The sequence below is a fragment of the Lepidothrix coronata genome, unplaced genomic scaffold (assembly GCF_001604755.1).
Source record: "Lepidothrix coronata isolate B3197 unplaced genomic scaffold, Lepidothrix_coronata-1.0 Scaffold95, whole genome shotgun sequence".
Taxonomy (NCBI): Eukaryota; Metazoa; Chordata; class Aves; order Passeriformes; family Pipridae; genus Lepidothrix; species Lepidothrix coronata.
Window position 1 is genome coordinate 398,878 of NW_016690275.1, and position 25,005 is coordinate 423,882.

General features: G+C 40.3%; 1 protein-coding gene and 1 long non-coding RNA gene across 3 annotated transcripts in view; one reads left to right on the plus strand and one right to left on the minus strand.

Moving 5' to 3' along the window:
• FRS2 (fibroblast growth factor receptor substrate 2) overlaps nucleotides 1-5,400 on the minus strand; it is a 52,870-nt gene extending 47,470 nt beyond the window's left edge. Inside the window, exon 1 of one of the 2 annotated variants that reach the window (XM_017822127.1) lies at nucleotides 4,651-4,770. The gene's annotated coding sequence lies outside the window, so the exon portion shown is untranslated. Of the gene's footprint in view, nucleotides 1-4,650; nucleotides 4,771-5,311 lie in introns of those variants that run through there. The other variant, XM_017822129.1, reaches the window with a different exon arrangement.
• Nucleotides 4,907-25,003, plus strand: LOC108500831. The gene is made up of 4 exons (XR_001876016.1): nucleotides 4,907-5,028; nucleotides 16,503-16,584; nucleotides 18,850-18,888; nucleotides 23,164-25,003. It is a non-coding gene; the product is annotated as an uncharacterized LOC108500831 (long non-coding RNA).
• Nucleotides 25,004-25,005: the final 2 nt, after the last annotated feature.

Below are 25,005 nucleotides of genomic sequence, written 5' to 3' on the forward strand. Positions count from 1 at the left end.
TATAAGAGAAAGCACCACCACCTGTTTATTACCAGTTCAAGTTCAAAAAGAATCTAACACTGATTACACAGAAGGGCCAACAAGGAAAGATGATGCTTAAGAGTGTAAAACTGAAAGTCTATTAGGACTGCTGTTCTACAGCTTATATACAATTAAGATATTATCTGCATGCACTGTGTTAAATTACATATCTCTGGGCAGCAGTTTTCAGCCAACAGCTCCTCAAATACCGTTGTTAAAAAACTATCTTATTCAGCGGCAGACAAAAATAAAACCCATTACACTTGTTACAGAAAACGTCACTTAAAGGCTGCAGATAGGTCATCGCTTCCAGCAGTAGCTACTGCCCAGAGTTACTCACCACCATCCAGCAAAGAGAGACTACCACCCATTCAGACTTGGAACAGAGTGAATCATGTAAGAGCACACTAACTGCCTTTGGGAAAAATTAATCAAAGTAACTGACCACTGAAGGCAGGTTGAGCTAATACTGTCCATTTAACTGCTGATTATGCCTAAAGCACATAACACTGCATACAGCTTCTCTTGAAAGGGTCATTTAGCATGGTAACTACGGCAGAGAAGCACAGACAAATGGCTGAAGGACACAGTATCTACAATTTTCACAGATATTTGGGGGGGGAAGATAAAAATCAATGCCTATCCATATCTTGAAACACTAAGTACAACTTCAGTGATAGGCTGAAAAACCTATCACTGAAGATTTTGAAAACCACTAACCATTACAGTTACTTAAGAATTCACAGACTGCCTCTCCAGAAACTGCCTGAAGTTATAATGTATGTCTTAGGGAAGCCTCACAATTTTTGTAGGTTTGTTCAGTTTGTTTATCTACTCACTACTCCAAAATATCTTGCAGTTTTCTTAGTGGACACTCTGATCACTATCTTTTCTTATTTAAGTCTTTAAAACTTAAGAACTCAATATACACGCTGAACAAATTTCTTGCAGTAATTTGATGGATGAACAGCAGTTATAAACAGGAGCATATTTTCCCATTAAGTACCTCTAAATGAAACAATAGGTACCAAATTGAAATATTTTAAAAAATATTTTAAAAATACAAAAGGCCAGACTCTTCCCTCAAAATCCCTTCAAAGTACATACTGAAATTAGACTGTGGTTTAAGGGGTCTTAGATGTAAAATATGCCCATGAACCATAACCAAACAATGTCTTCAAACTCTCAATGCAGTACCAGCTTAACCTTACAGAATTAGGCCAGTATCAAATATACTTTAAACTGGCATAATGTGTCACTGTCACCAAAAGAAACAGACACACCCTGCTCCCCTTACTGCTTGCTTCCACCCCCATCTTTGAGCCAGCACAAATGTTTGTGCAGCAAACTGATCCAGCTCAAACCAAACCCTCCCCTCCCTGCCCCTGCCCCTCCCCCAGGTTAGTTCAATCCTCAGCCCAGCTCACCGCATAACCATACAAGTATTTGCCTGCACAAAGGAGGAAGCAGCAGAGTGGGGTGGAAGCAAACAGGACCATGTTTTTCAATGGTGGAGCTGATCTACACCAGCTGTACACTGATGCAAAGCAGGAGCAGGTCGCAGGCTGGAGTCCTGCACCATCGTCCTGACAGATGCAGGTCTATGAAGTGCCACTGTTCCCTTCCTCTCTGGGATCCCACCTCTTCACTCACATAGCCACTGACAGGTATGCAACTGCAGGTTGAGTCGGTTCAGGGTGCTGAGTCAACTAAAAACTAATTCTACCATGAAAAAAAAAAAAGTTGCTCATTTTCCAGCAGTTCAGCTTCCTGAACCAGCTCCCAGTGCAATCCTTACTGGCACAAGGAAGGAGAAGAAGGAAAGAGGCTGGGAATGCAGGAGGTACAATTTTGATCAGTTTGTGATGCTGTGGAAAGGCACTCATACACTGCCACATTTTAAATCTAAATGTGCCTGCACATCTGAACATGATTATTTTAATCAATTCGTTCCTAAGATTATTCCAATTTTTTCAGAAACCTAGGCGGCCACAGTCCACTTGGACACAAGCTGCAGGAAGAGAGGCCAGTTCACTACATTAACTAATTTCACCCTTCATGTTTAATAAAACAAAGACAGAACATTACTTATTCTAACTTAATGATAGTTTGACCAGATATTCTTTTAAATATCACTGATTAAATCACCTCAGATATTTGCACAGGAACAACACATACGAAATAAAACCACTGCAGCCATGCTAAATATAAACTTAACAATATTTTAGTATTTACAAGGAATTTAAACAATAGTTCTGGTGATTAAAGTGATCTTACAAACTGTTCTACTCAGGAGTGAATTCCATCCATGAGTCAAGAAATTGTTTTGCTTAAACTACAAGTCCCAGTGGTCACAGAAGTGAACAAAATTAATTTCAATGCATTCAGAATCAGACACCTAACAAATACGGATGTAGCTACTTTCAAGCTAACTTTTTAACAGTGAATTATCATAAGTAGGAGTACAGACTGTTAGCAATAATCTTGCTAACTTCCTAATAATAGAATTTACTACTGGATCATTAGATTTAGCAGAGAACTGCTTCCATAGGAAGTAAATGTATCTGTTTATGTTCATCCAGTTGACAAAGAAAAGAAACAATTATATCAATTCAAAAGATAAGACATATCAACATTACAGTTCAAGAACTGAAGTGCAGAATCAGATGCATGTATCTGCAAACCAGTCTTCCCAAGTACCATGTCTTATATTTTTCCAGTTTATGAAACATTTTTTTTTTTCTCACAAAGCTAGATTCTTCCACAAACTACCACTTGCCCATTGCAGCAATTTAAGACAATTGGTCTTCTCTTCAACAGAAATTTCTTGTAGGATGAAAAAGTGTTCCAAAGCACTCTGCCTGTAAAAATTACACAGAAGTGAGAACCATTTATCTTGACTACAATTCACCACCAACATTTGACACAACACACTGAACTGGAAATCGAGTAGAACCCTGGAAACCCCTTTAACCAGATATTCATACAACTGCTGGTGTATTGTTTCAACAAACATTTCCAAAGCATTCTTGACATAGAAGTAAATAGGGAATCTCAGTCAAGAAATAAAATTCTTAATTTCTTTCCCTTTGGAATGGAGTTAGCAGTTTTTGGGCCTGACCTGGTGATTTATACTGCTACAAGTTTCTTTTCAAGCAGGCATAGATGGGTGTGCTGTTCAAATGCACTTGCTAACCAAGGAAAACAGACAATGAATTTCCCTGGCAGTTCTGCTGACTTTAACAAGATAACAGAATGCTTATTGGATCTGAACCCGTATATCTTAACACCAAGCCATTTTTAACAGAGCAATAAATGCTAAAAAAGTAGTTTTTCATTACCCTAAATATAAATATATTGCAGAACTAGCAAAACAGATTTAATGACAGATTCATGATACGCAGTTACTGCTAATATTACCACCAATTAAAGGAAAGATAAAAAATACTTATTCAGAGAACTTTTTTGCTCATTACTCTAAATCTTGCTTTGTCACTAGGGCTTTAAGTAAAAAAAAAAAATAAAGGACTATTCAAAAAAGTCACAAACTAAACACTTGTTAAAAGTATTATTAATATCAAAACACAGTTGGCAAGATTTTAAAATCAACCCTGATTTCTACAGTGTTATTCATTGTAATAATAGTATTAATTTCAACTCACAGTCCAACAACACTCCTAGTGATTTCTAATGATGATTATCACATCTTATGCATTAACTTTGAACAAGATGCAGTGACCAGGAAGATAAGAACACATGCTTTCGTTAAAGAAAAAAATAAGTTTAGATGGAGAATCGAGTCAAACAAGTACTGAGACACCTCTGCGACTCTTCAGATCTATCCTTGGTGCATTCACGTCTAGGGATATGTCAGGAAGGGAAGTTTAAAATGACGAGGCAGTGAGCTCGGTATAACTTTCATTCATACACACAGCACCACTTTGAAGAGCCTGGAGGACCCCCTTCCCCTGGCAGACTGTCTGCTGGTCCCAACCCACTGACCCGCCAGAGCTCTCAATTAGTCTCAAGGCTTGCACCTCTAAAGCCCCCGGGCTTGCTCGGCGATTTGGAACAGCAAACGCCGTTGTCTCGGGAGGCATGTGACAGACGCAGCTGACCTGGGGGAAGGTGCGAGCGCTTGACAGGTCACCCGGGATGAGACACGACCGTCAGACACGCCGAGGAGGCGGCAGGTCAGGCAGCCGGGACCGCTCCCCGCGCCAGACCTGCCTCCGGCACAGCCACCGCCGGGACAACTTTATCGCCTCCTCTTTTGTTTTTAAACTCACACTCCGCTCGTCCACCGCCGCTCCCGCCCCAGCACCAGCCTCAGAACAAGGCGACGATCCCCCCTCCGCCCCCCGGCCTTCCCCGCCCACAAACAACCCCCGGCCGCAGCCCCCCGTGCCCGTGGGGGCCCCGCCCCCACGCACCTCCCGCACCCGGACCCACGGGGCAGGAGAAGCAGGTCCTACCGCCGGGCACATCCCAGCCCTGGGTCCCACGGGAGGAGGCGAGGCAAGGGGCTGCTCCTGGGCCCGGGAGGCTCCGCTGCCGCCCCCTCCCAGAGGAGCCGGCCGGGCACCCCGCGGGAAGGAGCCGGGAGAGGGGGCAAGGACCAGCACCCACCTTGGCCATGAGCCCCGCGCTGGCCGCCGGGCCGGGCCGCCTGTGACGGGCGAGACGGCGGCCCCGCGTCGGGCTGGGGCACGGCTGCGCCTCCGAGCGCGGCAGCGACAGGGCCGCGCTCTGGGCCGGACCCTGCCCGGCTCCGCTTCCGGAGCGCGGCGCGATCGCCTTCCGGGGCAGCGCCCGCGGAGCCGCGGGGCGGGCGGGGCGGCGGCACTGGCGTCGGGGCTGCGCCGGGAGCGGCGCCGGTGCCGCGGGGAGGGAAGCGGCTACAGAGCGAGTCTTGCTGCTTCCTCAGGTTAAAAGAAAATAAAGAATTAAAGCTGCAATTCCGCGCACAGCTCTGGGAAGCGTTGGCTCGGATTGGCTTGGTTCCATGTAAGTTTTGTTGTGCTCGGTGTCACCTCTGTTATTGCACACACTGCCACGGTAGCTCCTCACCTACAGCCGTCGGAGCTGCGCTGTGTTCGTGAGGTTGCACTGCGTGCGACGGAAAGCAGAGGTGGGCACGGGGCACGTTAGAAACAAAGATACAGCAGAATCAATGTGGGAAACAAGAAGAACGGGAGGAGATGCCACACCTGCGTGTTGTGCAGGTTTGTGGAAATGCTTAACTGCCGTTAGCCAGTGCAAAACCCTCCGCACACGTTTGTTCACTTACCTGCACATCACCGTGTCTGTTCCCTGTTTACAGCCCAAAACGTTGTGATCTACAGTTAATCTTGAATATGTAGTTTTTGTCTCGACACACAAACACATTGCTCACAGTTAGAGCAGCCGGCAGCCTGCACAAAACTCTCAGCTTTGTCTCATATTATGTTACGTATGTTTTCCTCTTATTATTCAGCTTTCTGGCCTTGATCTAACTTCTGACCTTTTTGTCAAACAATGCCTTGCACTGAATTGCTTCACAGAACAGGTCTGTCTGTGTATCTGACTTTCTCAGGGGTTGTGCAACTCCTATTTTGACTGTGTTTCAGTTATCTCATGACAGGGAGAATGGAGAATCTTACCCTCAGAGTTGCTCACTTTCTTCCCTTCCCTGGACAGTTACTGCTTTGTAGCGGAAGTGTCAGAAGCAAACAGATAACAGTACTTCACTACCCCATCATACATTTAATCTATAGATTTTGTGAGAGCTGGAAAAACTGAAGTCCGTGCGGAGATTTTCTTCAGGTGTACATGCTAGAAAGGTGATAATATCTAGAAGGAAGAGGGGGCTGAGGTCACTTGTTCTTTTCGGCCTGGAGATTGGGAGACTGAGGGGAGACCTCATTGCAGTCTACAACTTCCTCCTGAGGGGAAGAGGAGGGGCAGGCACTGATCTCTTCTCTGTGGTGACCAGTGACAGGACCTGAGGGAATGGCCTGAAGTCGTGTCAGGGAGATTTAGGTTGGATATTAGAAAAAGGTTCTTCACCCAGAGGGTGGTTGAGCACTGGAACAGGCTCCCCAGGGAAGTGGTCACAGCACCAAGCCTGACAGTCAAGAACCATTTGGACAATGCTCTCAGGCACATGGTGTGATTCTTGGGGATGGTCCTGTGCAGGGCCAGGAGTTGGACGTGATGATTCTTTTGGATCCCTTCCAACTCGGCATATTCTGTGATTCTGTGAGAGAGTGCACAACTGTGGTTTGGCATTTGTACCATTGCAGCTGTTGGCTTCTGTGCATGTGAGTCAGCACTCAGAGAGCTGGATGGATAAAGCAGAGCAAATGGGATTTTCCTGCAGCTGAGTCATGTAATAGGTGAAGTTGTGTAGCAAACTCTGTCATCTAACATACCATATGTGCTCATATGCCATAAACGTAATACACCAATGGGCTACAAAACATTAAGCTGCTCTTAAGAAAAACATCTGCAGGATTCCTTTTGACCTTCAGGTCACAGGGCTGGCCTTAAAGTGTGTTCAGATTCAGTTGTTGATCCCAATCTGCGAGTCCACATTCAACTAAGTACGGTACCTTGCAATTTTTCTATAGTTGTTTCAGCAGTGTCTGGATGAGCAAGGAACAAAGTTTTGACATGTCTCTTCTTCTGGGTCATTTATTTTTCTCCCCCTTGAGCTTTCACCATGCCTTCACCAGTTCATGTGAATGGCTGCACTTAAATTTTGTGTTAAATTTGGACAGCAGAACATCTCTGACAGTCAAGTTCAATGTCTTCATCAAAGGAGAGGTGCTGGTTTTGTTCATGTGTGAAATTAATCATCCTTACTGTTTACCTGAGTGTTACCTTATCCACCTTACTCAGATTTACTGACAGACAATTCAGTATTTAGATACTGGAACTCTGCTGCGTTTTGTGGCTGTTATGTATCTTTCTCCAGGTGATTTTCTGGCTTCTTAAGACCTTGCTGTGTTGCATTCCTGCTGAGAATTTCTAACTGTCACATTGTTGTTCCTTTTCTTTCTCACTTCGTAGATGTTTTGGATCTGTGACATACCAGTTGCTGCTCGTAACTACAATCATTTTTGTCATCCCAAACTGAGACTATCACAGCTGTCTTCAGATCCCACATAAATTACTAGTCTTAAAGATTACATGGCTGCTTACAGACTTCTGCAAATTATGAACTTACATCTCTTGAAGTCCTTTGGTGGCACCTTTTAGATCTTGCTAAATTTTCTTTACATCCACTTTGAAGTCAAAGGCTTCCTCTGTTGTTTCACTATGGCTCACATTCTCTCTTTTTAGAAATTAGATGCTGCTGCTGCTTTTAAAGCTTTTCCATAAATGGTTAGCCCATAGCTAAAATTTGTAAAATTATTATTTTAGTAACTAAACCTTTCACTTTGTTTGCTTGAGCATTTTTTATATGGTCTTTTACAGTGACTACTAGGTATGCTAAATGCATGGCTTTTTGAGGCAACAGAAGTAATCATGCATTTCATCGTTCTCTTGATTCATAACTGATTTACCAAGCTGAATGGTCATTTTAAAGGTCTTAAATTTTACTACTCTTTAGAATTTTCTCCTTTATTAATAATTAAACTTTCACCCCAATGAAAATTTTCAGAGTTTAACACCTCCTTTTTATTTAAAAATTAGGTCATATAAATATTTTGGAAAGATTCTTAGTCTTTGAAGATGAAGTAAAATTCAACTGCATTAGATATATTGTAGCTTCTGTTTCCAGAAATGCTCATTGCACTGTCATAATGTATTTCCGTGTTGGTTCATTGACCACTATTGTTCCAGTTTCTGGATTCTTACAAGATGATACCAACATGTTGTGGTGGGTTCTATCATGAAATTTGAAGTCTGCAGGTGAAGTGCTTTTGCCTATGACCTATGTTGATTTAGGCAGTATTCAGCTGTGCAAGCAAGAGTGCAATCCGGTCACATACAACATTTTAACAGCAGATTTTTTCCCCTGTACTCGGCACTGGTGAGGGCACACCTCGAGTCCTATGTCCAGTTTTGGGCCCCTCACTACAAGAAAGACATTGAGGTGCTGAAACGTGTCCAGAGAAGGGCAATGAAGGGTCTGGAGCACAAGCCCTACAAGGAACAGCTGAGAGAGATGGGGTTGTTTAAACTGGAGAAAAGGAGGCTCAGGGGTGACCTTATCACTCTTTGCAACTACCTGAGAGAAGGTTGTAGCCAGGTGGCGGTTGGTTCTTCTCCCAGGCAACCAGTAACAGGACAAGAGGAAATGGCCTCAAGGTGCACCAGGAAAGGTTCGAATTGGACATCAGGAGGAAGTTCTTCATGGAAGGGAGTGTCAATCCAATCATGTTATATTCTGTGTCCCCTCCTGTGGCATAAGTAGAATAACACTTTGTATATCAGATCAAGAAATTTTTGTTTTCACAACCAAACAAACCTCTTGCATACAGTAAGGGCCATACAGCAGCTACTTATAGCCTGATCCTGCACTTTAGAAAGCACACCTCCCCAGCACAGTTAATAGTATTTTTTTCAGAAGAAGTGCAAGACTAAGCTAATCATTATAACCAGTTCACTGCTTCATTGAATATTGTCATCGTTAGTTGTGATTTCAGTTAAAAGTGGGAAAAAAGTTCAATAGTAAATAAATGTGTTTTGCAGCTGGACATTTTAATTCACATAGTTATTTTTTTCCTGAAATGATTGCTGGAATATGACAGACTTTCTGCTCTTATTCCTGTGGTAGCCAGAAAAACGTCAAGCAGACCTGGTCATTCAGGAATTCTTCAGATGGCTATTTGTATTGTAATCTGTTTTTCTTCAGTTGTATAAATTGTCTTCCTTATACAAATGCACCACTGATATTGTTAAAGCATCTGCGAGCTTCAAGTAATATTCTATGGAAGACAGGGTACTTCTTGTGACAGTCAGTTGGTATGGCCAGTCTTCGCGAGCGAAGATTTGGGAAAGGTCATTCCCCTTCGAGCCTGCGCAATGGATTTTTTTTAGGTGAGACCCAGTGTGCGCTGAACTGAGCCCACCCTTTAATCCTAAGGTTCATCTGCTGGGGCCGAACAAGCAAGATAAAGCTACAGGATTCAAAGTACAAAAAAAATATGACACTAAAGAGGCAAGTTGCTATGCCTGACATATGTCATCAAAAGTAGAAGAGAAACTTTAAGTTCTGATATCCTTTGAGAACAATTTTTGAAATGCTACTGAAATCTTGCATAACTATTTTCTTGCAGCAACTACAAGTGAAGATTATGGGGTTTAGTGGTTTTGTTTTTCTAATTACTCTTCCTGCAAAATCATCCAGAGTCACTCGTCCAGTGTTGCCAGCTGTTTCAGAGAAAGGTTTGAAAAACTTTGCAGGGGACAACCATGAAATAATTTGCTCACTGGATAAATGTCTTCATAACTTTTCATAACCAGGAGTTGGCTTATCCTCTTGAACTTGTGGTTTTAGATCCTTTTCAAACTCCTGGATGACTGTGTGTGCATGGATTTTTATTTTTTTTTTTTTATTACTGGGTTTGAGACTGTGTTTTCCATTTTCCACAGAAGTGTCCAGTCAGTTGGTAGACTTTTAAAGATAATACAATGATCTTAAACTTAGATATTTTTTCTGACCTCATTTTAGACTGAGCTTGCTATCTGAGATACTATGTAATTTACTCTTTGAGATGTTAGATATTTGGTGCTTAACCATTTGAATATTCAAAGCCTGAAAAACATCATTGCAAGTGAAGCTGCTTTTTGGGCCTCACAAACATATACTCATTCAGTTCTTCTCACAAATGAATGTTCTACGTAACCAAATTGAGCTGGTTTCATTTTCCTAACAAAGGCTGTTGCATGCAATTCCTGTAAGTTCTCAGTGATTGTTTCCCTGGAGGAGCATCTATGTGTTGACTGTAGAATGTACACACGTCTGTTTCCAACTAGCCTGTAATAACTAAGTGGGTCGTAAATCTAATTAAATGCAAAAAAAATCCAGTGTGTTGCAGTAACATTCAAGATCTGACTTCAGCTGACAGCATTTCTTTTCCAAGTGAAGACTGCTGCTATGACCTTATTTCACCCCTTCGTATTTCAGAGTTTCAGGGCTTTGGAACTGTGCACATTTGACTGTGTACCATGTATAAAACAGCGTTCAAAGAGCATTGTCACAATAGCAAACTTAAATATTGGGCAGCTTGTGCAGCTGTAGTTTTGACTCCCTTGTGGGCACCAAGAGTGATAGAATTAAGTAGCCTATCATAACCTACCGTTTTTCTATTTTTGCATTCAGGACACAGAACAGATACCTCTCACAGAAGAAAACAGCTGGTTATTTTAAATCTCTGCATGCAGCAAGTGCCCTTTGCTTTATTCATTTATTCATTTAGTGAATAACTACTTAGGTATTCTTAGGTCATTTGTCATTGTGTTAGTTGATACTTCATTAGCATTAGTGGAATTTTTTCTGTGCTTCTTTTTCAAGACAAGAAATTTAGTTTCATTTTACTTCCAAGGAAGTGTGGAGGTATATACGAGCAATACTGCACTGCTTGTACTTGTGGCAGTTAATATTGGAGAACCTTGGTGGTGGGTGAAGTCAATCACAAGTAGTTCTCTGTCCAGGTTTCCTATACAGTGCATGGCAGAAGGAAGTGGAAGAACGGGATCATTTGGGATCCACTCTGAAAAAGAAGCTGGCTAAACTCCTCACTGTGAAATGACATTTATATGACTGAAGTCACAGTGACTAGGGGTTAGTGCTAAATAATCTTATTGGATGCTGGCCTTGTGTCAGTTGTGTCCTGTGAGTCGGTATTATGACTGCTATTGGAAAACTTGCAGGTGGACTATGCACCTTTACCTCAGCCACAACAGTGCTAATTTGGGAATGTTCAGTTAAGTCCACACTGAGTTCATAACTAGGACGCTGACAAATAGTCCATTTTGCCAACACAGCTACATGAGAGGTGTTTCAGTGCAGAGGCAGAACAGGCAGGCAAGTACAGCTGCAAAACTTTAAAGTGTGTCTCTCAACATCCTCAGAACTAACAGAGCTGGAAGGAGCTGCCTCCTCTACCTGGAATGCATGCCAGTGAACTCTTTTTTGTTAGATGCCTAAGAGGGCCCCCTTTATACAGGAGATGAATATTTAAGACTAGGAGAAACCAGCCTGTCCTTTTCTTATAATTCAGTGATTAAAAACCCCAAAATTCAGCATGTGGGGGACCTGGGTTTCGTTTCATCCTCAGTGTGTGAACTTATAAATTAATATTTTCCCCACGCACTTGGGGTGTGCTATAACCATCATACAGTTATTACAACTTCGTTAATCCTATCCACTGAAATTGTTTTATTGACTGTGTGGGATGGACTTTTAGGAGTAGAATTTACTTGCTGGGAGGTACATGTGAAAGCGGTCAGAGCTGTTTCAGGAACCTTACTGAAATAAGAATTTATGGAATGTAGGCAGCTCCATAACTGGAAAGCAACTGTATGAGAATTTTTAAGACAGTAATTTTGGATTGAAGGCTCAGAAGTGTTCATTTTCAGCATCTGAGTCCTCTTTTTGGTGAGAGACTTGTTTCAGGTTATACAAGCAAATCAGTGACAGAGCTGGGGTGAGGCTTCAGCATACAGACAAATACGTCAGACTGCAGAAAAATCAACATGGGTTTTTGTAGATAGAGAAGCTTTGTCATAATTATGAAGTTCTTTGCTGAAATCAACAAACTGATAAACCAGGGTGATACATTCATTGTAGTGATTTCAAAAGAGCCTTTGGCACAGTCCCTTGACAGTGCTGCTAAATAACATTAACTGTCATAGGTTGGGGAGGAAGCGTGTCTCATGAATTAGTAACTAGCTGAAAGAGAAGGGTTAAGTGGATAGCAATAAATACTCATTTTTTACACTGTGGGAGAGTTAGATTGGACTCCCGCAGGGATTCATGCTGGGACCTGCACTAGTTAGCATACTCAGAAACGGTCTTGGAAAGAGACTGAGTAAAGGAAGCAGCACAGTTTGCTGCTGATGCAGAATTCTGTGCAGTAGTGCCCCTATGAAGCTGACAGCAAAGAGTTTCAAAAGGATCTCATTGTGCTGAACAGCATGGGTGTTAAACTAGAAGTGGAAATTCAGTCTCAATAACCGTAAAGTAATGGATACAGGCAAGATCAATCTTAATTATATGTGCCTAGTTGTAAGTTCTATGTATGCTGTTATTGCTAAAGAAAGAATTCTTATTGTTATTGCTAAGGAATGAGTCTCTATAGGTAATTCAGTTCCAACTCAAAACCACCAGGAATTATTAAAAAAGAAAGACAGAATGGAGCAGAAAATGTTGAGACAACTTTGTGTATACTGGTGGTATGGCCACATCTAGAGAATAATGTTAAGCTCTGGTTTTCCAGGTCAGAAAGAAGGTAAAGGTAGAAAAGAATAAAAAACATGGAGAATTGCTTCTGTTTAAAACATGACTACCAAGACTTGGACTTTTCAGTTTGAAAAAGAAAAAAGTGACAATGCTTGGGCAACTGAGGGAAGATGATTGAATTGTATAAAATGGTGTCTTGTGGAGGGAAGGTAAGGAGCTCTCATTCACTTTTTCCAGTTAAGTGGGCATACAGGAGAAATAATGGAGAATAGGTTTAAAACAACCAAAAGGTAGTCTTTTTTTTCAGATGCTGCAAAACTGAAGTATGAAGCTCACTGCTTCCAGAATTGTAGAAGCTAAATCTGTCAATTACTTTCAAAAAAGGAAATAAACTCAAAAGGGAAGCAGTAAGTTGAATGGAATACAGTGGCCTTTGGTTCTACTTTTCCCTAGTCAATGATTTACTGAAAAGTGAATATATATCGAGAAGGATTGCTCTATACCCAACCTATTCTTTATACTCTCTTCCTGACTCTTTAGTCCTGGTCATTACATTCAGAAGTGAGTTACAGATACTTGTGTAGTCTGATACAGTATGGCCATTTTGCAGCTAGTATAGGAGAGAGACACCAAGATGGTCAGAGTTCTGGAAAAATGGTGTATCGGAGAAGACTGAGGGACCTGATATTATTCAGCCTCAGGGAGGTGGATAAGGGAAGATCTTACTGCTGTTGTTTGCATGGAAAACCGAGCCAGATTCTTCTCAGAGGTGCACAGTGACAGGCTGAGAGGGAATGGACAAATGTTAAAACATGGTAAATTCTGCTTAGGTACAGTCTCTCTCTCTCTCTCTTTTTCTGTCTTTCTTTCTATCGTGAAGGTAGTCAAATATTGTAAGAAGTTTCCCAAAGAGGTGCTCCCTCCTTTCAGGGAGATACTTTAAGTTTGAGTAGACATGGTCCTGAGCAATCTGCACAGACTGGCCCCAGTTTGAGCCGTAGGCTGTCCTAGGTGGCTTCCTGAGGCCCATTGCAACCTACATGTTTCTGGTTTCTTAAGGTGGGTTCTTACCACATGCTTGTTCCCCAACTGTACATTATTTCATATGGCATACTGATGACAGAAGTGGAATATATTTGGTCTGGGTTAACTATTACATATTAAAACTCAATGCAAGAACATAGTGGGGATAAAGACACTTTGGATTTGGCATAAAGCAAGCAAGAGTCAGCTATGGTATTTTCTGTCCAGTGGTTTGACAGTAGTCATTAACATACTTTGTAAAAATATGTCAAGGAGTTGATTGTCAGAGTGCAGCTATAGCAGGAGATAGTACTGTCATCTATGCTTACAGTTTTTGAGTTTATTACTTCCAATGTCTTCTTTAAACAAATTACATATAATTCATTTGTCAGATGCTGAATGATGGGGAAGAGTATACCTAGTATAGCATGTGCTGCCATGTCACGTGATGTGATTGTGCAGGTACGTATTCTCTGCATCTGTATCAAACCTGTCTGCAACAAGAAAGTCAGTGATAAGATATTCTTCACCCTGATGTCTTTAACTAGGGTCGGTGCTTCTCAGTACTTGGGTTAAGATTTTTGAAAGATAAGATAGTGTTGTTTGTGGCTGACTGCTTCTGTTGAACATCTGGCACGCATGGCATGAACAAACAATTCAGACTACAGAAACACCCACAACTGCCCATCACTGTTTTCTCCTGTAATAAGAACTTTTATTTGTAAGCTGAAGACCCTGCTATAGCCCAGCAACTTAACAAAAGTGTATTCACCAGCAATACTTATGGAATAAGCTGAGTCCTATAGTTTTAAAGAACAAATGCACTTCAAGTTAATTACAGTCAGACCTGAATAAAAATTAAAGGGTTTGCATGTCTGTTAGTCTGTATGTGGGTAGAAAGGCAGTGAGGTTAAGATAATAGGTTCAAAATGTATTCTCAGAAAACATTTAAAACCACAGCAGGGTGTGATTGTATGCAAATAAGTATTTTTGCAATAGCAGATTAAACACCTTATGGAATTTGTATGGAAAACTGCATGCTTGTACATGATGCGAAGTATGATTAAGCACCAGTGTGTGAAGTTTTTGCCTTTAGTCAAAAATTAAGGCAGATTTAAATCAATCAATGGTTTTCTCAGTCTTTTCACAGTATATGTTGTAAGTTATGAATGGTGACTACTAGAGAGAAAATGTTAAAAATAACACTACTTTTTCCTTGGGGCTGCATTCTTGCACGAATATGTCCTGCTATGGTTTCCAGTCAGGAAAAGCGTGGCAGTAGCAGAAAGTCTGGTGACAGCATGGCAACATATAAGATCTGAGACAGTGAGGGAAGAAAAATAGCAAATTGATGTAAACTTTTACTAGAATGGCTGTTCCCGTATGTATTTTGCCATCAGCTTACAGAATGCTTTTCAGGAATGGATGAATTAATCATTCCAGGTTCCAGGACTACATTTAAATAAACTTCTTTTTCATGCACAAAGATTATTAAAATGACTCTGAGGAGACCTGGTGCCTACAGGCACAGCAGGTACCTTCTCGAAAATGTAAGTTAGCAGTGGTGGAAAAACTTGCATCCATCACAGGCAGATAATTGCTGCTCTGCTTGGTCATTTGCATAACTAGGGGACACTGTAGTTGGCAGAATAAATGAATTGTCTTTGGGAAATGGTTTTCAATGTCAAATTCTAATCCACATTACATACCAGTGTTACCTCTGCCTTTCTGAAACTCCTTTCTCTTACACAGAGTCACTGTGTCCTGTGCAATGAGAGTGATACCCTGTCTTTTTCCAGAAAATTGCCTTTGGGTATGATCAGGAAGAATGTTTAAAGGAACATTTAAAATTGCAACCTGGATTTTTCCCCTACCAGTGATAGACCTGACTTAGCAAAATCAGATATAATGGTGTTTGTTTTAATCCAGTGGTTTTCCTATCTAGAGTAGAAAAGATAAAATACATTACTTCAAATTAACTTTGGTGTAAATAGCGAAATAAATTGGACTCAGGTGATGTTGTGCAGTTTCTGTGGGATCATGCAAGAAATGAAAGCTTCTCTGAAGAAGTCAAATTGTCATGTTGAAAAACAGTAAAACACACTCTCTGTCTTCCAAAACAACTCTGCCTACTCATCAGTAAATCTGCAGAGGGAACCCAAGCTCATACTGGCAGGATTACTCTTCTGCCTCTTAATCATAATTTGTTAGTGAAAGCAGTGGTCAAAGAAAGTGCAAGATCAGCTGTTCTGAACACTGGTAGAGCAGGCTTTGCTCTCCTTCGTTCATATGCCTTTGTCCCACGTACTCCAAAATCACATCTGGACATGAGCAGATAACTGAGCATTGTGATTTATACAGACAGATGAAAATTGAAGGAAGGACTGTGAAAGATACCATCTACCCTCTTCTTGAAGGGTTTCACTGTTGCTTGGGGGAAGGCTCAGTTTATGAAGCTGCTGCTGAAGTACTGATCATAACCTGACGTTTTAAGGAAAGAAAAGCATAAATGCCAGGGTTTTTTTTATTTTTCCCCAGTATATAAGGAATGGACTTCTTCAGGAAAGCAAGAACTTTATTACCATGTGAGCAGAAACCACCAAGTGAGGGTAACTGGCCGTCCAAAATGAGCAACCACTCCAACCCTTGAAAAAATAACTTTTGAAGTTAGAGCTGAGACAGACAACACAAATCTGTGAAATAACTTTGGGCATGTTCTCTCAGAAGAGGCATAGAAGAAGAAAAGATGAAATGTGGTGAAGCAGAATTATTAGTAATAGAATGTAAAGCTGCTTTTACACTGCCTCATTTTGCATCCAGTGTATTATTTCTCACTTTCAGGACTGCCTGAATTCACACATAAAGCCAGTAGAAGCAAACTACATAAAATTGTTTGAAACAAGAGAAATAAAAGCAGACTTTCTGATGTAATGGTGTTTTAAGCAACGATTATTTTAAGCAGAAATAATTAGATTTCCCTTCAGTAGCATATAATAGCATATATTTTAAGCCAATTTAGGGACAAAATCAAGATATATATCAACATTATTCCCTCACACAGAAACAAGTATGGGGAAGAGTCTGAAGGTTGGAGACCAAGAAAGTGCTGCTCATATAATTTTTCCCAAAGCAGTTTGATTCAGGTAGGACTAGCTCACTCTATTACAGAGAGAGATTTGTCTCAAATGCATTTGTTATTCCATATTGCTTCTTAGCAGGACAAGGGAGAGATGACAGAACAGTTTTTGCTTTAATGAAGCATTTTTAAAAAATGGCTTGTGTTTACGCTAAAGAACCCAACGGAACAGACCTTCAAGGTGAAGTGAGAAACGCTGAAGTTTATGAGTCTGACTTGTGGAAGTTCATTCTACTGCTAAGAAAGCTTCAGTCCCCTCATGGCAGAGAGCTTCATTATGGCAGAAGAACCAAACTGGTAACTGTGGACCATAGATGATCTTTGATGTTTTTTTTCTTCTCTCTGTCGTACTCTTGGCCTTTCCTGAGATGTTCAAATAGTTGTTGTTTGTGTCAGAGCTCAGGGCAGGCTGGGTATCCTGGTCTTAAATAAAACCCACTTGTCAGTGCAAACTTCTGTGAAGCAGCCTGAAGTATTTGGGGTTTTTGTTCTGCATTCAAAAATGGCAGCTACAGGCCTATTTTGTCAAAGTAACGAAGCAAGATGCTTAGAGATTTTATTCTTAAGCTTTCTTCCTAAGGCTACTTAGTTCTGTACCAAACAACTACATACCCACTCCATACCTCAGATCAAAGCCTTTTTGCTGCTAATGGGAGAGTTTCAGAAAAATTATGCTCAAGTCTTATTTCCAGCTCTCCTTTTTCAAAATCATAAGAACCATTGCAAGTACTTCCTGGAATACTAATTTTTTTAAATTAGTCTAGTTTGTTAAAGATGGTGAAACTCATAGACAGCAGTTGCTTCACTTATCCGCTATAGTCTGAACGAGTTGTGTTGCGACAGGATGAGAACTGTACTGACTACTTCTTCAAATCAAAGTGGATGAAGGGTATAATTTTGGAGCTGAAAGACATTGCTAACAGTGGAAGTAAAGAACTGCAATTTATTATACCACCCATCCTATATTGCCTGTTCAGATTGCAGGCCTTCAGGCCTGGAACTCTGCCTGTGCATTTTACATGTGCAGTATTCTCAGGATTCAATATAAATAATAATATGTCATCAGGGAAGGGAATAGCCCAGTGGAGCAATCCACAACTGAGTGAACCTTTCAGATATTATGGAACAAAGCCAGCATTACTTCAAAAACTTTTTTTTTTACAAAGTCAGGCAAATGCCTAAATTAAAATCCCACTCAATTGCTTTGGTCTTATCAGATTAAGTATCTATGTGTTCATTTAATATGCCTCTCATGCATTTTATCTTTATGCTTCATTTAAATATGAGAAGCAAACACATTTTATATAGTTGTTATTCTCCAATTACTACAAAAGCTTCTTGGAATCTTTGATCATGAGAACGTTATTTCAAATCCAGTTCTGCTTCGCAATTACAAAGTGTCTTTACTGAAGTTACTTTGGATGCAATTCTAATCCAAGTAGAGTAAACTACAGTCAGTCCTCAAACAAGTATGACTATGGAGCAGTAAAGAGATCAGAATAAACCCAAGTACCTGAGTTGATTTATGTGGTGGTAGAGTTTTTTAGACAGAAATTCCAACCAAAGCTGTAATGATAACAAGCATCTGATGCAAAACATCAATGATTTAGCATTAGATGGTGTTTACAAAATGTTATTAAAATACAGTAGATCGGCAAATTTTATTTTTTGTATAAGGGACACTATGATAGAGGTTCAGCCACGGGGTTTTGGTTTTTTGGGTTATTTTTACACAAGACCACAGAGAAGTGACACGGGTATATATTGGCCACTAACCAAGTTCAACATGCTTGAATGTGGACAGCTGTTAGATTATCACAAAGTATATTGAGAGTTGTCACACAAACTGTCTCTAGATTTAGGTAAGACTGAAGCTTGCACTCTACAGCATCAGTGTCAAATAAAGCTCAGGAAGTAACAGCAGCAGAAAAAACAAGCTATAAGTTGCTTTATGTCTTACAGATCATTTCTCTCTAGTCTTTTTTGAGTGCTGAAGGAGCTGTAGCATAGAACTGAGGAGAGTGATGGAACTTATGAGGGGCAAATCTTGTTGACTGCAGTCAACAAGAGGGCATGTAGTAGCAAATTGAAGAAGGGGTTTGCTTAAATTTATACATACGATATTTTCAGATGTCCAAAAGCCTTAGCTTAATACCTGTAAAGAAATGCTGTAAAGTCTTAACTATCAAGAAATATAAAACATTACTAAGTGACCCTTCAACTATTAAAATGTGATTTCTTCATTTGCTGATTTTTTACCATCATTCGCCAGAGGTCTGATGGAAACCCACTCACTTCACAAGGATTGAAGGTAAGGTCTATTTATTGAACTACTGAGCATTTCCAGCTGCAAATGCAGAGGCAGGGCACTTGCAAGCATTTAGTACCACATGAGATCAGATTAAAATATGAGGAAGCTCTTTTCAAACAATGAATCCATGAAAAGTTTTGCTGCATATCCATTTTAAAATACTCATAGTGTGCCAGCCTGTTCCAAAAAAGTAATTACTTTGTTTCTGCCTTTTATTCTTGGGCGGGGGGAAGGATACTAGAAAGAAATCACAGTCTTAGAAATATATCTTCTCTATTCTCAGAAAATGCACAAGGACTAGGACTAATTTCTTGTTCATTGATAAAAAAAGATGCAAAACTCAAAACACAGTTTATTTTAAATTAATCTAGGCTGTGTTTGCTATTTGAAATTGTAGACTCCTGACTGTTACATAATGTAGAATGGATCTGTCAGGACACGGGACTAGCAGACTGATCAATGATGAGATGCTCCAAGAGTAAAACTACTACCTGAGAGGAGCATGGTGACCTGCAGGCCTGGCAGTTGAGTGCATATCAAATCAGTTTTGCCCTCTGATATTGCCCACAATGTTTAGTCATAATCCAGGGCAATGCCCATGCTCATCTAACACTGCAACTCCTGGCTGTTGCTGATAAGGACTATAAAAGGAAGATTCAGAGCAACTACAAAGCTTTGCAAAGCAGTGGATGCTTTGATCACTTTAAACACTATGTAGTAGGGTGCTGGAATTCAGTCTGTCTGGTTTAATCCTGCTTAACCTGTAGCAAGAAGGAAAAAAATCAGTTCTAATTTGTCCAATATATACATTTATTCTACAATCACTAAAAAGTTGTGTAACTTCTGAAGGTAATGGGAAAACAATTTCATCTAATTTAGACATTTTATTTACTAAGGATATAACCCTTTTCTGAGATGGTGGCTTTACTCAGCTTGAAAAAAGCACTCCATTTGTTTTTTCCAACGCCCTAATTGCTAACTGAGGTTATAGTTTTCCTTCACCTGTTCCCTATCCAGTCCTAGAGAAGTCGCAGAGCTGACTGTCACAGCTCACTGTGGGCAGCAGTGCTGGAATACTCTCATGATCTCATGGTTAAGAACTTCTAAAACTGTGTGATGCAGGTTCAGTTTTCCTTGGGAGTATTTAGCTTACCAAGAAAATGCTTCAACTACTGCATAAACTTCCATACAGAAACCAGGAAATAACACCAAAAGTTAAATGCAAGCTCCTCAAACCTAACTTCTCAACATTCTCCTTATCACCTACTCAGAGTTCAGGTGGCTTAGGACCTGAATGGAGCTTTAGGTGGGACACAGTTATCACTTTAATCAGGACAGTGATTAAAACAAAAATTACCTGGATTAATTCTTGCCACATGCGGGTCCTGCTACATTCAACAGACTTAGTGCATGGAACAATACAGTGGTGCAGCACTATTCATTCTCCAAATTTTGAGTCCAAAAGTAGTCACCCTTGTTACACGCAGAGAGACATAAACCTTGTTGGTTTTACCCACTTTAAATACTTATATTTACCCAGCATGGTAGTGCTTAAAGATGCAAGCTTAGAAACCATGATTTAACTGTGAAATGATTCTATGATCTATTGTTTGAAGTAATTTCAACTGAGGTGCAATTCTGTCTGCTTAATTCAGTGGGTGAGGAAGACCTTTCTTAGTCGTATGTCCTGTTTCTTGATCCTAAGATTAAAGATAACAGAATGTTTCACTGAGAAACTTAAAAGCCTGTTAAAATAAAACCCATGCATTTTATTAACATTCTAGATCAGAGGTTAAATAAAATGTGCTATTTGAAATAAAGCTGATTTGTAGACTGAAAAAAACATGAAATCTGCCAGACGTTGCAGAAGTAAGACATCGAAGAAAAAAGATGTTGAACACTTGAGGTGAAAGTATTAGAAAAGCAGCAGCCAGTAGATCAGGTGAAATTTGTTTCTGTCCTAAAGTACAGAATTCCCAACAACTGTGGGAATATGAAGGGCCAGCCTCTCATTTAACAAATGAACACCTTACAAAGTATAGTAATTATTAGGGGGCTAGTAGGACAAATACTGCATATTGCAATGCTAATTACTTCTTTTTATGGCCTAATCACCTGGCATTCTTGAGGGTTTTCCTACAAAAATCTAAATGCAAATTTTAATTTTGGATGTTTGCTGGCTATTGCATAGGCAAGACTGTTTCACTAGAAACTTACATGATTTCATGTTCTAGTTTAAAATATTTTAAAATGGAAATAGTATAAATATATCATAAATGAATGTTAAATAAATCCCAGCCAAATACATAATATATAACAGGAATCTTTCATTGTTGCTATTCTTTTCTACCATCCTAATTCTCTTTTCTTTCCCTTACTTAAGCTGTTCTTCCCTGCTATATTCAGGAAAATTAGAAGTTTCAACACACTTGGAAGCCAAAGGTTCATTCACAGTATTCATTAAGCATTAATTAGTCAAAGAAGCTTATTGCCTTTATTAACATTAAGTTTAAAAGATTAACTACTTTTACTTGTGGAAAATCTTGCCATTTTGGACCTGCAATTGAAGTACAAGCAACTGAGTGCAAGCAAAGTATGCAGTCCAATAGACTGCCTAAGTTATACTATTGTCACACAATCTTGGCCTGAAAAAGAAAAAAACAAAAAAACAAACACAACAAACAAATCTAAAAACAACCCCTAAGATTTGCATTTTGAAAGCTGCTTTCCTTGACAAATGAACAAAATTTGTAAACAAACACTTTTTTTTTGCTTCCTGGCACATCACACTTGATTTGTTGACAAGGCTGCCAAACAGTTTCATAACATGCAAGAGATAATTTGGTCATCTCTACAGAAACAAATACAAGTTGTCTAATCAGATGATCAAATCTCAAAGAAAATGAGATCAACCAAAGATATCACAGATCTTCCAAAAATCCTAATAATTAAACTGCTGTTGGGACTGGAGAATATTTTGGACATACCTGCCACCTGGTGTTTGGAAAACAACCTTATGTGTGAAAACAACCTGAAATTCTCTTAAATCTGTATCCCCATTAAGAAGTAAACAAACAAACACTGGTATATTTATTATTAATTAAATGCATAAACAGCAAAGAGTTGGTGTTATTACCAGCACCTGTCTAGAAAGAAAATGAAGAGGGTGACTTAATATTCCTTCTAGTCTTTCTAGTCCTAGTTCCATCTCTACTAACTACAAAAATTCTCAAGTAAATCTTTGACTTAACTGTATCTACACATCTCCTGTCAGATAATGGCACTCTTCATGGGAAACCTCCCAGGCAACAGCCTTACTCTAAGACTGCACAGTCTTAGAGTAAATTACAGTGTGCCAAACCCAAAGGAAAGGACTGAATTATATGAGATGGAGCTGGGTAAGAAAAGGACTAGTGATACATAACACTGGGTAGTGAGTAACCAGTCAGTGTCTGAAATTACTGTGATGAGTGTTAATTTGTCTTAGCTGAAACGCTTAAAACCCCCAAGTCTTTATAGTGGAAGAGGCAATGACACTACTAGTTTAGCACATTTGATGCCTGAAGTAAACATTCTTCATTGGTAAAATAAACCATGTTTTATCTTTACCTACCAAAGGGTTACTTCAAGTGGAGCCTAAAGCTTCAGTGTAAAAAATTGAACAAGTTACTGTGTGATTCAGCAATATCAAAGTGTACCTACAGCACAGTGAGAGTTTTTTCCCCTCCTTTGCAAAGCAAGATTTAAATACATTTGTTTCACAATTTTAACTCAGGATGAAACCACAGTCTGAAGTCAGTCTCAGCAATAAAAATAGCTAGCATTTAAGTTAGGACCCTGGTAAGCACAAACCATAACTATTTGTCTGGAACTCCGTAGAACTGCCAACAGTAAAGCAGAGCGTAGTGTTTGTGTTTTTCTTCAAGGCAATGGAGGTCAAATGCAACTGTGTCCTTAGGTGCCCCACTCTATTTCAGTTCTAGTAACTTTGAAAATGATATGCACTAGAAGGTCAGCACTTACTGTAGATCTACGGCGTACACATGCTCTCTCAGGTGTGTGCATCAACAACTCTTATAGGCAGAGCACAGCATCTAAAGAAAGTATTTTCTAATGAAAGCACAGAACATAAGAGGGAACTTTGGAAAGCACAAGGTAGTCTTCCTGTTGTCTATCAACAGTAACTGATCAGCACAGACACTGTGCTGTGTTAGGACTGTTTTCTTGCCTTACTATTGACAGAGGAGCCTAACGATTCTTCTGTGATGTTTGCAGAGAGCACAAAGGAGAAAAAATACAAAAAGTTGAAAGAAAAATGGAGGAAAAGAAGACCACTAACCACAAACAAAAACTACATCACTGGTCAAGCATGCTGATGGCTACTAACAGTGGAGCCAGGATCATTGCTTCTGTAAAGTTGGATAGGAGGCTGTTTATTGGATGTTATTAAAGATGTAAACAAATAGAATACTTTAGGCTTCTACAGAGACGTTGGATTCAAAAGGTTCTATTCTTTTTCGGTCTGTTCAAGTCTGTTTCAGCAAACCTGTTCATGTTAGTCACAGCTCTTGCAGAACTTGTTTAATATTCCATCTGAGTTAGTCCTCATTAGTAGTAATTTAACTGACAAATCTAATGTCACATACAACCTAGTATCACCAAAACTGTGCTTTCCATTACCATTTTTGTTTCAGCATGCACAATATACTGTGACCCATGCCAGTCTTATTTTCAATGCACAGCTCTGGAAATGGCATTCTGCTGAAGTGAAATTCTCACATTCTTCTTCAGCTGCTGCTTAAAAGGAAACTGGCTACTGAATCAATAAACCAAAGCACTTAGCTAGCCAGAAAAACGTGGATAGTGTGCAGTGCTAGGAAGGATCTGTGTGGACACTGCTGGTACAAGCTGTTCCTCATCTATGTCTATACATACCATAAACCAAATATGTCAAGTTTGTTACTGTTCTTAATGAAAAACTGAAGTCTACATAGTGAGTGATGAAACTTAAGTTCAGTTCTAAATCTTTACCAAGCCACAGTAAAAGCCAATCATCACTTGTTTCAAATAGGAAGAAATGAATGCTTTGTTCTCAAAGCATTGCTAAGATCATGTACTGATTTTTCAGGGGGAAAACATGTTAGTGACTTAAGAATATGTACTGGGTTTGCATGGCAAGGTTTTGGTAGTGAGGGCACTACAGAGGTGGCTTCTGTGAGAAACTGCCAGAAACTTCCCTCACGTCAGACAGAGCCAACACCAGATGGCTCCAGCACAGATCTGCAGCTGGCCAAGGCCAAGGCCATCAGCCACGGTGGTAGGGCTTCTGAGGTAACAGATTTAAGAAGAGGGGAAAAAAAAAAACCTGCTGTGGGGGGAACAGGAGTGGAGAGAGGAGTGAGAATATTTGAGAGGAACACCTGTTCAGACACTGAGGTCAGTGGAGAAGGAGGGGGAGGAGATGCAGAGATTCCCGTACAGCCCATGGTGCAGATCATGGTGAGACAGGCTGCCCCCCTGCAGCCCATGAAGGTCCACGGTGGAGCAGAGATTCACCTGCAGCCCGTGGAGGACCCCACACCAAAGCAGGTGGATGCCCAAAGGAGGCTGTGACCCCGTGAGAAACGCACACTGGAACAGGGCCCTGTCAGGACCTGTAGCCTTGGGGAGAGAGGAGCCCATGCTGGACCAGGTTTGCTGGCAGGACTTGTGACCCTGCAGGGGACCCATGCTGGAGTGGTAGCCCATTGGAAGGACTGACATTGGAGAAGTTCATGGAGGACTGTCCTCTGTAGGAGGGACCCATGCTGGAACAGGGGAAGAGTGGTAGAAGGAAGGAGCAGCAGAGACAGTGTTTGATGAAGTGACTGTAGTACAGTACAAGTATTAAACTCCTACAAATCAGGACTGGAATAATCTCCTGCTTCTGTGCACAGCTTGTAGAACTGATGCACTTATATACGTTGGAGCAGCTTTGAGGCTAGAAACTCTTACCTGTAGATATAGAAGTTATTTAAAATCCTGTTTTCAGAAAGTGTTTTCACTGTGCTGGTAACAGACACGCCAAAATCACTGTAACCAGACTTAAACAACTTGCATATGACTGTATTTCAACCT